Source organism: Gopherus evgoodei, chromosome 9 (genome assembly GCF_007399415.2).
Source record: "Gopherus evgoodei ecotype Sinaloan lineage chromosome 9, rGopEvg1_v1.p, whole genome shotgun sequence".
Taxonomy (NCBI): Eukaryota; Metazoa; Chordata; order Testudines; family Testudinidae; genus Gopherus; species Gopherus evgoodei.
The window spans coordinates 61,021,881-61,034,373 of record NC_044330.1 but is presented as its reverse complement, the minus strand read 5'-3'; positions in this window follow the sequence as shown (position 1 = coordinate 61,034,373).

Genomic DNA, 12,493 nt, shown 5'->3' with positions numbered 1-12,493 from the left:
CATACGGGGTGTCTATTGGAATTTAACCACCCAAAATGTATGAAAGGAATGTCAAGGAAAAGAATATGTGTAATGTATATTGTAAAAGGGGTGAGGAAAATGGAAATATGCAGTGCTACTTAATTAAAATCCTATTAGGTTCCAAAGGGCTACAATAGTTGGTGTTTTCCTTTTGAATTACTGTGTGTCTTTGAAAATAGGAGCTAAAAGTAATAGGCAATCAGAACTCTGGTAAAAGTTAATTGTGTTCCTTTTAAGTAAAAGTGAAAATATGGGGGTAATTCCTCTGTCTTGCCTGCAATCAGCAAAGGTATTTGTATAAGAAAGAAATATTTTAAACACTGACTGATCACCCCAGAAGGGGTAGGAAAATGTTTTTGTCTTTTAGAAAATTAGAGCAAGCTAATGCCAGCTAAAGAGCAGTGCAACATATCATGCATTTACTGGCACAATAGAAATTGTGTTCTGTGTCTATGTCCTTGTGGTGTTTATCTAGTGGCGAGAATTGTTGTGTTTAATTTTTTATAGGACAGTCCAGTTCAAAACCAAATAGAAGGGTTAGAGTTAATGCAGATACTTGTTTTATCCAACTTTGAATACAAAGGGGTTTAGATACTATCAGGAAATACTAAGGTTTTAATATACGTGACAGAGGCTGCACCAAGCTGAGAAATGTTCTTGGAGTGCCCTATTTCGAGCAAAGGTGTGGGGGGGGGGTGATTGCTGCAGTTAACGAGATTGGTATGCACCTAAAAGTAATTTGCTTGGTAGTTGGTGTTTTTCCATCTTTGTAGTTTTAGATCTGTTGTTTTCCTTTTCCAAAACATCCCGGCACCGAAAGACTGTTTTTTCTGCCTTGGCCTTCACTGTTCTCACTGTTATCTTTAGAGCCGTGTGTCTCACTTAGTTCTTTTTTTCCTCACAGGTGGTTGAGGGGGGTTGGACCTCCCTCACCTCCTGTCTTGGTGAGTAGCAGCTGGCCTTGGGCTGTAGTTCTCTTATTTTTGCATTGAGTTTGTTAGTTGTAGTGATGAATTCATTTGTTCTCTGCTTCTCTCTCTTGTTTCTCTTCCTCTCGGCCTCCCATACCTGCTTGCAATTGTGTTGTTGGCCACATACAGTGCTGATCTGCCTTTCCTGTAGACTCACTGAGGGAAGAGCTTGAGCAATATAATATTGGAATAACACTGCCAGCAACATAATATTGAAAAAGCAGTTAAAGCTAGAAAAGCAGCACACCCTTCCTGGGGACCTTTTGTAAATATTCAGATTGATTTTATTCAAATGCCTAAATGTTGTAATTATGAGTATGTGTTAGTTTTAATTGATGTATTTTCAAATTGGATTGAAACCTTCCCTTACAGAAGGGCAGATGCCAAGACTGTTGTGAAATTGTTGCTTAAGGATTTTGTACCATGATTTGGCATACCTGTGAGGATCAACAGTAACTGTGGGACTTCATTTTACTGAACAGATAGTAAAAGAATGCAGTGAAACTTCGGAATGGGATTATGAAAAACAAATGGCCAAGATTTGTGCAGAAACAAACTTAAAATGGCCAAATGCCTTGCTATTAGCATGAGGGCTGCTCCCAATTGAAAGACTGGACTTAGCCCACATGAGATCATAGAATATCAGAGTTGGAAGGGACCTCATGAGGTCATCTATTCCAACCCCTTGCTCAAAGCAGGACCAATCCTCAGACAGATTTTTACCCCAGTTCCCTAAATGGCCCACTCAAGAATTGAGCTCAGAACCCTGGGTTTAGCAGACTAATGCTCAAACCACTGAGCTATCCCTCCCCCCTAACAGGAGACCTGATGCGACTTCCAGCAGTGCCTCCTCTGGCCCTTGCCCAGCTGGACATTCATTTAATGGATGACACAATGCTAAATTACTGCCAGGCACTAATGAAATGTGTCAGGTCTTTTTATGCACAATTGAAAGAAGCACTACTCAAGGCTCCTGAGCAACCCTGCCACTTGCTGGAACCAGGAGACTGAGTCTACGTAAAGGTCCATCAACAAAAGACTGCTCTGACCCCATACTGGACAGGCCCTTACCAAGTCCTGTTAACTACCAACAACGCTGTGAAGTGCCAAGGACTGACTACCTGGACCCATGCTTCTCACTGGAAGAAGGCTTCTCCACCTCGAGATGACCCTCCAACTGCTGATCAGCCTGTCCATCCTTTTGATACTTTTTCCTCCTTCTGGACAGCAGGAGAAAAGGACAAGATGAAGTGCTAGCAACCTCTCCCTTGTCCACTAATAGAACCACCATACATTCACCATCTGCTGGAGGTTATTACAGGGTGACGTGCTGGTAACCTCTCCCCTGTATGCTGCAGACCCACGACTGTTCCAGGAAAGAATAAGAAGGTATGTTCGTTCCACTGAAATTGCCAAAGTCCAGGGATTCTTAACTACAAAAGACATTAAGAATTGGCCCTGGTGAAAGAGACGAAGTATCATAACCCGGCAGGGAGGAACTTGTGGGAACTGCGCCTGGGACTGTGGTATTGAGTGGTGGTTTGGGTTTATTCCGAGGACTGGGCTTTGTGCTTTCAGACAAGTGCCTTCAGCATATATAGCTCTCCCTAATTGGCTTTCAGATGACAAATACCAGAGGCGCTTTGCTGCCATGACCACTGCCCCTGTCATTATCCTCACTACCACTACCACCCCTGTAACACATTATTATACAGGCAATACTGTATACTTTAATGAAACCCAATGGCTAAGGCCTTACACCTTAGTGATCCCTGTGGGATGATGCCAATAGTGCAGCAGCAATTTGGAACATTTACAAAGGCCAACCATATGATGAGAAATTAGAGCAACTGAAAAAGGCCACAGGTCTTATTATTAGAGCACAGTAAACCAAGTATAGGCTGGGGTTGGTAAATTACATGTTGTTTCTGCCCTTAGCTCAATGACCCAGAAGCTGTTGACAGAGATGGTATTGAATATCGAGGCAGGAAAGGAATTGCAGTGGGATCTGGCATATTTAGAAAAAAGGGATTTTCTGAATGGCCAGCTTATGGCCATTTGGAGTGATCTTGAGCATCAGGCGTGGCCTACTGCCCTTACAGTGCTTCAGGAATGCCATCTGATTTGTGGCCATGGAGACATACTTGGGAGATTTTCTGGGTGGAAGTGCAGACGTTCGCAGTGCTCCTTCCAAGCATATGGGCTGGTTGGAAGGGTGTGAGCTTCCACATACCAAATCCTGCCGGGTCCATGGGAAGGATACATGTGGGATTGGATAATTCATGGAGACATTTGGGAAATTAAACTACTGATATGCCTAATCAATTTATAGTCAGTGCTCCTGGAATAACACCCAACATTTGGATAAGGATAGGGAGTCAATGGACACTCTGGCCTCTGGAACCCCCACAACTTCAGTGTGTACATAAACTGAAGCCAGGGGAAGTTGTCACTGTTCATGACAATGTTTGTTGGGAGAGTATGGAACAAGGAACTACCCTGACAAGACACCTGATTTTTCCAAGCTAATGATAGCTTTGTATATGTTAAGGACACCACTTTGCAAGCCATACATTTTAATCTCACCATTGCTGCAGACAATAATATCATTTATTGGCCTGCAGATAGAATTCTACAATCAGCCCATTGGTTCCAGATACCCTTCAACTGGACTGTCTTAGCACTTGATCAATTCCAAAATTTGCTTTTACTCCTACCAGAGATTCAGAAAAATCTCTGAATTACAAGGGCAAATCCATATGCTCCAAAATATATATATCAAATTGAAAAGTATGCTTTTCTTACAGTCTATAGAGTGTCCAGAGGTGTAGCGAGCGCCCTCTGTACCCTCCGACCGGAGGGGGCCCTGCAAGGAAGGGGGCCCCTAAAAGTGGTAAAAAAAATGTAAGGTATAACTAGGTAAGTGACATTTATTGACGCTATTGCACAATCCATGTCGGTTTTACTGACAAAACCGTGAAGTCATTATGATACATCATAATGCTATTGGCTACATCAGTTGTCTGTCGGTCAGTTTCGAATTTTAGTTGGACTCATTCAAAGAATGTGTATTTGCGTTCATAATGGCGGTCGGCGGATAAATGTTATTAATTTAGTTGTTTAGTTTTTTATCGTTTCCAATGCAGAAGCGTGCTTTGTGATGTCTAAGAGAATGTATAAGAGCGGAACTAGTAAACGAAAGGCAGCAAAAGATGCCGAGAAGGAACTTGAGAAAATTCCAAAGTTGTCAACGTATTTTGCGCTGCAATCCAACGTACAGGTACAGGCACATGAAACGGACAGCGCTAGCAGCGACGAATCGTATCCAGAAGTATCCAGAAGTGCTTCAAGTGAGGTCGAAGGTGAAGCCAGTTGTTCTACCAAACAAATTGTGACAGATATTCCAGCTGCTGCCAGGAAAGAAGTGTCTGAATCTGAACCACTGACTGATGATCCAGGAGACTGGCCGTCTATAATATCGGACAGGCAAGTGTGTGACATTGTTGCACGTGGCCCACTGCAGCAGAATGAAAGTTACGAATTTCCATTTAACAAGGAAAGACGGAGGTTCACAAGTACTCATTTCTATTGAACCATGGCAAATGGCAAGAAAATAAGATGTTTATGGTTAATGTACTCAGTTCAGAAAGATGCCATTTTTTGTTTTTGTTGTAAATTATTTGGCACTGGTGACATACCGCTACGTCGTGGAACATCTGCTTGGAAAGCACTGTCAAATAGACTTCAGCAGCATGAAACAGGCAAAGGTCATCAAGACTGTAATGTGAAATGGTTTGACCTTCGGTCAGGCATAGTAAACCGTACATCTATTGACCAACTCGAATTGCAGGCTTTTCTGAAAGAAAGAGATTTCTGGAGAAATGTTGTCAAACGGATGGTTGATGTCGTTATTTTCTTGTCTGAAAGAAACTTGGCATTTCAAGGAAGTAATGAAAAGCTCGGCGATCCTTCAAATGGCAACTTTTTGGGACTGTTTCAATTGCTTGCAAAGTATGATACTGTCCTCAGCGAACTTTTACAGAGGATTAAGAAGGCAGAGACACATGTTCAGTACCTCAGTCCACAGATCCAAAACGAGTCGAGAATTGATGCTGTGAAGCCATTGCATTATCACCTTGAAAAATTGTGCAATGCTTTGTCATCTTTGTGAGAATATGCGCTCCAAAAGAAAGATGGCAATACAGCAACAGAAGCCGGTGTGCTTTTAGACCATGTTACTATGTGGCCTTTTGTTCTGACTGTGTACACGTGGTACAATATACTATTTCACGTCAATAAAACCAGCAAATTAATTCAGTCACCAGATGTGTCAATTGACGTACTGCAGGCAGAAGTCGGTGCTACAATGAAGTTTTTGGAAAACTATCGAAATACAGGATATAACTCTGTGGTCACAAATGCACATGAAATAGCAGAGCATATGGGTATTGAGCAGGTGTTTCCAGAAACCAGGGTGCGACGTAAGAAGAGAATGTTTAATTACGAATGTGCTGATAATTCGAGTCGTCTTTCTGCCGAAGAAAAATTCAAATCGCAGTTCTTTCTTGTTCTCACTGATCAGGCCATATCTTCTGTTTCATCGCGATTTGACCAACTCATGGAGTGGTATAAGTTGTTTGGATTTCTGTACAACGCTACCAGCCTGAAGCAGTGTCACAGAGAAAATGAACTGGAGAATCACAGCAAAAATTTTGAAAGAAAAATGGGAGACATTGATGCCAATGAACTCATAATGGAATTGAATTATTTTATTTATGTCATTGAGAAAGAGAGAGGACTTGTCACGGCAAACAATTTTTTTATGTACATATACAAGAACAGCCGTCAGGAGATATATCCGAATCTTTGCATTTGCATCAGAATTCTTTTGATCACACCAGTTACTGTCGCTGGTGCTGAAAGGAGCTTCAGCAGAATGAAACTGATCAAGAATATCCTGCGCTCAACCATGACAGATGACAGGCTTTCTTGCACTTGCAGTTATCTCAATCGAAAACAAGATTGCCAGATCTCTGGACTATGACTCATTGATTAACCAATTTGTGGAGAACAAGGCTCGAAAGAAGTGCTTTGCGTAAATACGGAATACATGTACACTGTAGGCCTATGTATACATAATATGAACCCTGTATATTGTATAAAATAAATACTGCATTCCAGTTTCTGCATTGTAAGGGGCCCCGGACATATGTTCAGAGGGGGCCACATTCTTTGTTGCTACGGCCCTGAGAGTGTCTAACTTATTCTATTAAGTATGATATATTGTGTTCTGTGACTAAGGTTGTATAGCAACCCCATTATATTATTACAATGGGAATGTTAATGCTTTTATTGTTGTTGTTTAGTTTAGGGTTACGTTATTGTTGTTATAAAGGATATACTAATAATAGCACCTTCCATGTTCATACTAACCATGCTTTGTTGTTGTATTCAATTAAACCCCAGAAGGTTGTACCATGTGAGTTAGAGTCAGAAATACAAGGTTTGATGAAAATGGAGGTTTAAAATTTATAGTTGTGCTAGAAGCACAAAAGGGGGGAGTGTGAAAGTTGGAAAAAGAGCAGACATCTTAGTCTTCCAGGAAGAGGAAGAGTCAGGCTAACTCTAACAGCTAATAACGTGAGACTTCCAAGCAGGGCCGGGGCAAGTGGGAAAGAACTGTAAGAGATGTTGTTTTCTGACCTTGAGTTAGATAAGAATGGAACACAGACTGTAGGAGAAATTGCTGAGGAAAGTAAGCTATCAAGGAGAACTAAGGGGGGGGAAGGGATAACTCAGTGGTTTGAGCAGTGGCCTGCTAAACCCAGGGTTGTAAATTCAATCCTTGAGGGGGCCATTTAGGGATAGGGGGCAAAAATCTGTTGGATGATTTAATTGGGGATTGGCCCTGCATTGAGCAGGGGGCTGGACTAGACAATCTGCTCAGGTCCCTTCCAATCTCCATGATAAGCAAAATGCAATTGATCATTAACATATATATAACAAAAGGCATAAATGCTCACCCTAATCATTTATCTTTTGGGAGACCTGCCATTGTGCATTCTCCCCCTTGCAATATTGCTTGAGAATAAACTGCCTCTGACATGTTGCAATCAACCTCAGAGTAAGGACTCATTTTTTCTCCCACAAAAAAACTTTTCACATATTTTAATCTATGGATTAATATCAAATATTCTAAAATGAAACTATATTGTGTAGAAGTGACTGGCCACATCAATCACATCATACTTTTTCTGTTCTCTGACTGGATCACAAGCAAGCACTTTCAGTGCAAATACTGAAATTTATTTCAAAATTCACTTTCTGTGAACTTTTGTGCCAGCAAAATTTGCTCCTTGGACTGTTCAAGACAGCATGAGCTGTGAAGAGAGACAACTAACAGGAGAGTTTCAGAGGGTGGAGCTGCAGACTCTGTGCTTGAAGGTAGCAGGACATGGTGACTGGCATGCTTAGTCCATGGTGAGTTGTTTGCGCTTTATGTACAGGCTGTGTAGCTGGGCGCTGGGCCCCTTAGTAAGCAGCTGAGACAGGTCTGTTGGTTGGTGCCATGCTAAAGGCCATGAGGTTATAACCTTTGGAGCCACTGTTCGAAGTCTCTGAGTATTTACTGGCTCCCTGGAGACAAGGGGTAGAGCTGAGCTGAGCAAAGCATGGCAACTTCGTATAAAGTCTTGCTAAGTGAACTCAAGAGCCATTAAAAAGACAGGTAACAGGAGAGTTTCAGAGGGAGTTGAAAGAAGGAAAGTGAGATGCTTTCCTTCCAGGTGAAGCTCTATGCATGGGCAGTGGATATAATAGGCCATGCTGCAACCAGCCCACTTCCGGACAATTGGACCATGGTGGCCCCACCTCCCTTCCTCAAGACTCCCACCGCCTCCGCCACTCCACCCACACCCTCAAGGTCCCCACTGCTCCCTCAGGACAGGGGAGTGAGAAGTGATGCGGAGGGCTGGCAGAGTGAGGTGGCTCAGCCAGGCACTGCTGGGGCCAGCAGCTCAGCAGGTGGGGGGCCTTCTGAGGTGGAAGGAGTTGGTGCTCAGGGAGGCTGCTGGCAGCTCTCGGCCTGGCCCGACTGTGGTGGGTGGGAGGACTGTCAGGGGTGGGGGGACGGTGGCTTGTCCCAATACTGGGGCCGGCCCCGCACTTGAGGAGGCTAGCAGCTCAGCCCCAGAGCTGGGGCTGGTCTGGCATTGGAGGGGGGCGCGGTGGCTCAGACTGACACTGGGACCAGCCCAGCAGTTGGGGGAGCTGGCAGCTTGGTCTGGTTGGGGGGCGCCCTCAGGGCTTTTCCTTTTGGAGGGGGTTGAGATCTCCAGCATGCAGGGGCCAGGGCCTTGGGCAGAAGTGGTGGGGCTGGTGGGCTAGCCTCCCCAAAGCAGGGGTTCACCCACCACCCATTGTCTCGACACCTCAAATGACTGCTGCTTAGAGCAGCTAGTCCTGGAACCCACAAAAGGAGAGGCAAGTCTTGATTTAGTCCTAAGTGGAGCACAGGGTCTGGTCCAAGAGGTGAATATAGTTGGACTGCTTGATAATAGTGACCATAATATAATTAAATGTAACATCCCTGTGGCATGAAAAACACCACAGCAGCCCACCACAGTAGCATTTAATTTCAGAAAGGGGAACTACACAAAAATGAGAAGGTTAGTGAAACAGAAATTAAAAGGTACAGCGCTAAAAGTGAAATCCCTGCAAGATCCGTGGAAGCTTTTTAAAGACACCATAATAGAGGCTCAACTTAAATGTATAAACCACATTAAAAAACATAGTAAGAGAACCAAAACAGTGCCACTGGCTAAACAACAAAGTAGAAGAAAAAGTGAGAGGCAAAAAGGTATCCTTTAGAAAATGGAAGTTAAATCCTAGTGAGGAAAACAGAAAGGACCAAAACTCTGGCAAGTGAAGTGTAAAAATATAATTAGGAAGGCCAAAAAGGAATTTGAAAAACAGTTAGCCAAAGACTCAAAGTAATAGCAAAAAAAAATTAAGTACATCAGAAGCAGAAAGCCTGCTAAACAACAGTGAGGCCACTGGATGATCGAGATGCTAAAGGAGCACTTAAACACAATAAGGCCATTGCAGAGAAACTAAATGAATTCTTTGCATCAATCTTTAAGGATGAGGATGTGAGGGAGATTCCCAAACCTGAGCCATTCTTTTTAGGTGATAAATCTGAGGAACTGTCCCAGATTGAGGTGTCATTAGAGGAGGTTTTGGAACAAATTGATCAGTTAAACAGTAATAAGTCACTAGGACCAGATGGTATTCACCCAAGAGTTCTGAAAGAACTCAAATGTGAAATTGCAGAACTACTAACTGTGGTTTGTAGCCTATCATTTAAATCAGCTTCTGTACCAAATGACTGGAGGGTAGGTAATGTGACGCCATTTTTTAAAAAGGCTCCAGAGGTGATCCCAGCAATTATAAGCCAGTAAACCTGACTTCAGTACTGGGCAAACTGGTTGAAACTATAGTAAAAACAAAATTGTCAGACACATGATGAACATAATTTGTTGGGGAGGAGTCAATGTGGTTTTTGTAAAGGAAAATCATGCCTCACCAATCTACTAGAATTCTTTGAGGGGCTCAACAACCATGTGGACAAGAGGGATCTGGTGGATATAGCATACTTAGATTTTCAGAAAGCCTTTGACAAGGTCCCTCACCAAAGGCTCTTAAGCAAAGTAAGCAGTCATGGGATAAGAGGGAAGGTCCTCTCATGGATCAGTAACTAGTTAAAAGATAGGGAAAAAAAGGTAGGAATAAATGGTCAGTTTTCAGAATGGAGAGAGGTAAATAGTGATGTTCCCCAGGGGTCTGTACCGGGACCAGTCCTATTCAACATATTTATAAATGATCTGGAAAAAGGGGTCAACAGTGAGGTGGCAAAATTTGCAGATGATACAAAACTACTCAAGATAGTTAAGTCCAAAGCAGACTGTGAAGAGCTACAAAGGGTTCTCACAAAACTGAGTGACTGCGCCGCAAAGCGGCAGATGAAATTCAATGTTGATAAATGCAAAGTAATGCACATTGGAAAACATAATCCCAACTATATATATAAAATGATGAGGTCTAAATTAGCTGTTATCACTCAAGAAAGTGATCGTGGAGTTCTCTGAAAACATACACTCAATGTGCAGCAGTAGCAAAAAAATGAACAGAATGTTGGAATCATTAAGAAATAGACAATAGATAATAAGACAGAAAATATCATATTGCCTTTATATAAATCCATGGTATGCCCACATCTTGAATATTGTATGCAGATATGGTCACCCCATCTCAAAAAAGATATATTGGAATTGGAAAAGGTTCAGAAAATGGCAACAAAAATGATTAGGAGTATGGAAGAGCTGAGAGATTAATAAGATTGGGACTTTTCAACTTGGAAAAGAGATGACTAAGGATATGATAGGGGTCTATAAAATCATGACTGGTGTGGTGAAAGTAAATAAGGAAGTGTTATTTACTCTCTCATAACACAAGAACTAGGGGTCACCAAATGAAATTAATAGGCAGCAGGGTTAAAACAAACAAAAGGAAGTATTTCTTCACATAACTCAGTCAACCTAAACAACTCTTTGACAGAGGATGTTGTGAAGGCAAAGACTATAACAGGGTTCAAAAAACAAATTAGTGGAGGATATGTCTATCAATGGCTATTAGCCAGGATGGGCAGGGATGGTATCCCTAGCCTCTGTTTGCCAGAAGCTGGGAATGGGCAATGGGATAAATCACTTGACGATTACCTGTTCTGTTCATTCCCTCTGGGGCACCTGGCACTGGCCACTATTGAATGACATGATCTTGGGCTAGATGGACCTTTGGTCTGAATCCAGTGTGGCCATTCTTATATTCTTATGTCATGCAGAGTTTCTGCAGTTCCATACTGTGTAGGAGGGCTATGCCTAAGTGATTCACATGTATACAGCATTGGCTGGGTACCTCTCTGTGTATGCTAACATCCCTCTGAAAATCCCAAGGCTCCAGTGTATACGTGTGGTGATGACCAAGGCATGCAGAGCAGGCATTTTCTCAAGATAAGTTTGGAAATTTGCCCCTCGGGCCTGTGTGAACAAAACTGAGTGTGCCATCAACTCCCCACCTTTGAGACTCTCCCCGCCTGGGCCCCTGCCTCTCTGGCTCAGGTCATACTAAACTGTGGAGTTTCCAGCTCTGGGGACTCAGAGGACTCTGGGGAATTAGGAACTCTGTAATGCAGTGAGAGCCGAGGAAAACACCCTGAGCCACTGTGGAGCTTTGTAATACCACAGGAGCCAGGGAAATTAAAGGTTCATCCTATTGAGCTCCTCAATTTTGGAGATAATAGAAAGACACCAGTTTATAGACAAGCCAGTTAAACTCAACAGTGCTTAAATGCTTGTACCACTAAAACCCTAACTTCAAAGCTGAGCTAGTAGGTAGTTAGGTAGGAAGCCAGAAGGTGGGGGCACCCTTACATCCCAATGCCCAGAGAAGCTGCTAAGAAAACCATAGTCCCAGGCTGCAGATCACAGATGTGCTTGCTCCCAGGCCTGCAGGGCTATGTGCCACAAAGGGGAACTCAAAAACAAGCCCTGCAGTCAGTTATGGCCTGATCCTGCTCACATCAAAGTCAATGGAAGTTTTGCTGTAGAAATCAACAGGAGCAGGATCCAGGTCTCAAAGAGCAGTGGTGAGGGTCTCTGCAGGGAGCCCTGGCCAATCCTCTGTGCCAGGAAGGGGGTGGGTATGAATTAGGAAGGACCAGTCAGATTCTCCAACAACTGCCCCCTAAAATGACGACAGCCACATAAGCCACCTGGCGGGCTGGCGAGAAGGCCATTGTGAGAGAACACTCCCAGGGCAACAAGCTCAACAGTTCTAGAATCGCAGCCTAGCAGCGGCAGTTAGGGCCAGAGGTCTTCGGGGGAGCTGGAGTTATTGGAGGAGAACAATGATGGGTCCCAGACGGGGGGTGCTGAAGACAGCCATGGAGCACTATCTCTATGCCCGCTCCAGGACCGCAGATGAGCTGCTGAGGACAGAGGAGATAGAAGAGGTGAGCAAGGGAGAGGTGTGAGGCTTCAGGGCGTTGGAGCGGAGGGACGAGGTTTTTCTTGGTGTTGGTTGGAGCAGCAAGGGTGAGCCCAGGGGAGATGGGAGCAGAGTGGGGTGAGGACTGGGGAGGTGGGAGCAGAGGGGTGAGGATGGGGGAGCTCCGTATCAGGCTCTTAGCCATTCAGTACCTGGTCATAGATTCATAGACTTAAGGTCAGAAAGGATCATTATGATCATCTAGTCTGACCTCCTGCACAATGCAGGCCACAGAATTTCACCCACGCACTCCTGTAACAAACCCCTAACCTATGTCTGAGTTATTGAAGACCTCAAATCATGGTTTAAAGACCTCAAGGTGCAGAGAATCCTCCAGCAAGTGACCCATGCCCCAGGCTGCAGAGGAAGACAAAAAAACTCCAGGGCCTCTGCCAATC